Source organism: Cicer arietinum, chromosome 3 (genome assembly GCF_000331145.2).
Source record: "Cicer arietinum cultivar CDC Frontier isolate Library 1 chromosome 3, Cicar.CDCFrontier_v2.0, whole genome shotgun sequence".
Taxonomy (NCBI): Eukaryota; Viridiplantae; Streptophyta; class Magnoliopsida; order Fabales; family Fabaceae; genus Cicer; species Cicer arietinum.
Genome location: NC_021162.2, coordinates 26,833,273 through 26,838,065, shown reverse-complemented (window position 1 = coordinate 26,838,065; position 4,793 = coordinate 26,833,273).

The window sequence follows — 4,793 nt, the reverse complement described above, 5'->3', positions numbered from 1 at the left end:
TCTTTTATTGGTTTCTTATGGGGCATAATTCCCTTAGCTTCTTTTTTTTACCGATTTTAACAATTCTAGGGGAAATTCAAAATCTTCTTCATTATCTTTTATTGCCAGATTAGTATGATGGTCAAAGTTATGTGGCGGGATTTTAGTACAATCTTCTGTTAATGGATTATTCTCAAATATGGGAATTGCATTGAATACTATAGGCAATTTGATTGTCTCCCCATTCTTGATTTCTGCTTTTGCATCATATGGACGAACCCAATTAGCATCACCGATCGAAATATCATATTTGGCTATTGCAATATGAGTCTTGTTTGTCTTTCATGCACTTTGGAAACTATGTTGAAAATGTCACAGATGTGAATCATTTCGGCTCTAGGGTATCGATTTTAAATCTAAGCTAACTTTTTTTTTTGTGGCCAATCTTTGCTTGTCAACTTTGGTTGGTTCGTAATCTAAACCCCATTTATCTCTATTCTCATGATGTTTTATCAGTCCTTTGAGTCGTTCTTCATTCTTCCTCAAATGGTGCCATGGATGATGCCCTCTGCTTAACATGAATATATCCACCATAATAGTTGTGTTTGATAGATGTGGTTCTATTTTTATCATCTCGACGTAAGCGATGCCCACGATTTCTAGTGTTTGGAAGATGGTCTCTAGAGCTTACTCTATCATATCAACGTACCATGTGGTGGAAAACTTAGTCACCTACGAGTCTTCCTCTTCTAACATGATTACCAGTTGGTCATATACCATATACTTTAGCTTTTGATGTAGGGTTGATGACACTACATCGGTAGAATGGATCCATGGTCTCCTCGATAAGAAGCTATAGGCGGGTCCAATATCCATTGAATAAAATGTGATTTCAAAAGTGACCGGGCCTATTTGAATTGAGAGTTCAATTTATCCCATCACTTATCTGCAACTTCCATCGAAAGCTTTACCAAGGACTTTTGATATCATATGATCGAGGCACATTACTGAAATGTGCAACGCTTTGTCATGGCCTCTTTCTTTGGCGGGTAATTCATCATCTATGAAGGTTAGGTGACTGTTAGTAGTAATGCTATTTATGATGCCTCCAATATTTGTCAAAGGTGATATCTTGAGTGACGTGGGCTTCATTTAGTATTTTTAGTAATAACTTCCTTTGGGACTCATAATTCATCAGCAAAATTATCCACAACATAAATATAAAATGTCATGAATGCATTTAATGAATGAACATTTTCCTTCATTTTCATCTTTATTTTTTTTTTTCAATCAACTTTTTTTTCAATTTTTTTTATTTCTTTCACCTCTTTACGAACACGATCCTTGATTCATCGATGAAAAATGTGCACCACTTCAAATAAATGGTGGTGATTGTTCTTTTGATTTTTAAAGAGATTTTTTCTTACATCATCGACTTGATCTTTAGATGCCCCTGCCTTACATGTAAAGACATCATACTAGTTTTGGCCTCTTGACATTCACATATTTTTGCCCCAACATATGATTATCATAAAAATGCATTTTGACAAAAAAGATTTATAACACAAGAAAGTAGTGAAGGAAGGTTCAAACAATGATATTTAATGAGAAAATTTATGGTACAAAAAAAAGATTCATAGGAAGAAAAGAAGATAAGGTGATCTCATATGGGTAAATGACCCAATTTGTTAGTATTTTTTTGTAAAAGAAGTGTGCTAATAACTCATGCGACAATTTCAATCATGTTTTTAACCTACTTTGGAAGATATGATTTGCTCCAATCTATATTCACGACCTTTCATAATATGTTCAGCTTCAACTTTGATGTGTGTATGTAAGCTATATTCTTTGGTCATCCTTTTTTAGATTCTCAAACTAGTGATCTTCTTTCGTTCTATTTTTTTCTCCCTAATTTTTGCGTAGATTGCCTTTTCGGGTTTTCAATCTAACAACCTTTTTTTTCTAACTTTTGCCTAGGTTGCCCTTTTGGGTTTTCAACTTATCAAGTCTTTATTAATTTTTGCACCCTCATTGTTGCCAAAGTCGCTGATTGCGTTTTAGCAAGTGTACTGAATCGTTGAAAGTAATAATTAAAACCGTAGTACCGAGTGTCGAACTCAAGGATTGCGTTTTACTATCGAATTATATTTAATTACTGAAATTGAACAAAAAGTTTCCGAATTGATTGAAATAATATTTGAAATTAACAACAGTAATAAAATTGATCCTTTATAATGAGAAAAATGTAAGGGATGAGTTTCACTTCGAGTCCAACCTTGGTGTCTAATTTGATCCTAGTTACTGAATTCCTTTATTGAATTATTACCGAATTATCTTTATTATTCTTGCCCTAATGTCTTAGTGACAGAACCTTTAATTCTAAAGTAACCCCTAATTCCTTAGATTTAAGATTAGAATTAAGCATTACCGTATAGAAATTCTCTTGTAAATTATTGTTTTGCAACTAATTTAATTGGTTTCATGACCTGCATCTATGTCAAGACTACAAATTCGTGAATTTCTCATCTCAAGCATTCGTAAAGTCCACTTCCGTTTCAAAATACAAATTGTAGAACATTTTAATGTTGACCAAGCAATAAAAAGCATTAAGCACAGAGATGAGAAAAATAATTCAATAAACTCATTCTTATAACTAGAAATCAAATCATAAAAATAAGGGTTTCAACTTGTTACACTCATCCCTAACAAATAGGGTTTAGTTACTCATGACAGAGATAAAAAAGATAGAGATTAGAGAAGAATTACAAGAAGGATCCCTGAATGATTCTTGATAAAACTGCTCCAATGATGTTAGAAACGGCCGTCTTTGAGTTTCTATGCTAGGGCACAAGTTTCCCAACTTCCCAATAGTGAAAAGGATCCCTAAAACAGTAAAAATCTGCGTTTTTATGGTTGCTGGTGGGCATCGCGCGCCCCAGGCGCGTTTTGGCAGTAGCAACAGCTGGAAAACGCGCTTCAGGTGCGCTTGGGCGCGCAACATCTGCTGTCTAGCGTATATTGCATTTGTCACCTCTTTCGAGTCTGAATTTGGTTCTGGTGTCTTCATGAAAGTTGTAGCTATGGATCGTAGCTTTCAGTTGCACTTGGTTTGACTCCAAGTGGACATCTACAACTTCAGATATGACTGAAATACTCTACATATGTCATGTTGATTTCTCACCAAAATTCAGCATCGCACTAAAACAAAACGCAATGTAAAATTACGAAAAATTCCTACTTAATCAACGAAATAAAACAGAAAACATTTTATTAACTCAAAGAACAAAAATCAACAAAATATATCAAATAAATCCTTAATTTAACTAATGATTCAGGATAAATAAGACTAAAATAGTGGGAAAATATGCATATGATGAAGAGTCATCAGTCGCCCTAGAGGGTCTTCAACCAAGCGAGTTTTTATTCATTTTTTGTACCCTAATTTTTGCCTAGGTTGCCCTTTCAGGTTTTCAACCTAGCAGGAAATTTTTTTATTATTATGATTTTGTACCCTAATTTTTGCCTAGGTTGTCCTTTCAGATTTTCAACCTAATGGGTATTTATTATTATTATTATTATTATTATTATTATTATTATTATTATTATTATTATTATTACTTTTATACCCTAACTTTTGTCTAGGTCGTCCTTTTAGATTTTCAACCTAGCGGGTCTTCATTTAGATGTAATATTTTTTGAAGTATCAATGTGTGCAAGTAGTGATTAGTTTTCTTGATCCATATTGGTGTGGATCAGAGCCACATTTGAAAGTATTTTTTTATGGTATTGGGGCTCATATAGTTGGGACTCCACTTATCTGCTAGTCCTTTTAGATATGTGAAATCTTCTTGAGCGCTAATTCTTTCTTTTGAAGCTCTGAAGTTCATATGTTCTTCTTTTAAGATCTTTTGAGATAATTGTCCTTGACATGAAGCAGCCAATATTTTTCTTGAATTGAATTTAGTCGGCCAACAAAGATCATTACTCTTTATAAGGGTATTTTTGTTTGAATGGGTCACAATGCCTTTATTCTATATAATAAGAATAAAAGGGGTGCCCCAATTATAGTCTGATTCTCAAGGAGGGTGTCCCAATGTTACGAGATAACTATTGGCACGAGAATTTTCTATCTTGCTTTCTTCTACATTTGATAGTAAGAAGGATGGTCGTGACTTTTATTCTTGTGAGTGACTATTCTTCATAATGACTTACTTTTAACATTGAAAATAAAACCGCTAGAACGTCAGCTAGTTGATTATATTGTTGAGGGGAAGGACATGATGGAAAATGACTTCAAGTTTTTAGACATTTGCCTAATATGTACATATAAATGATCATCTTCTTATCCCAAATTTTACATTCTTGATTCAACTGGTTGATGATTAGGTCAAATTCCAATATGTTTTCAACATTTCACTTTTGATTTGTAGGCAGCTAGAATAGTCATGGTACAAACTTCAAATTCCTCCAAGTGATTGGTATATTCAAAGTACAATTAGATAATGATAAAGATAAAACGATCTTTCTAGGGGATTAACATGACGTTAATTGCATGTCCCAACATATTGAGGTCCATCCAAATAAGGGATTTTATTTTTATCGTTCTCATCCCATTCAGTGGAATTAATAGCATGAATAAAAATTATGTAATGAAATCTTAGCAAACTTATTTATGAATGAACTACTTACAAATATGTATGGTACATGGTTAGAATAAGAGAAAGGCATATAATGTTGGTTAATAAATGGTTAAATATATGAGCGGTAGAAAGGAAGAGACAACAAAATGCATTTAGTGATATTCATAATATTAA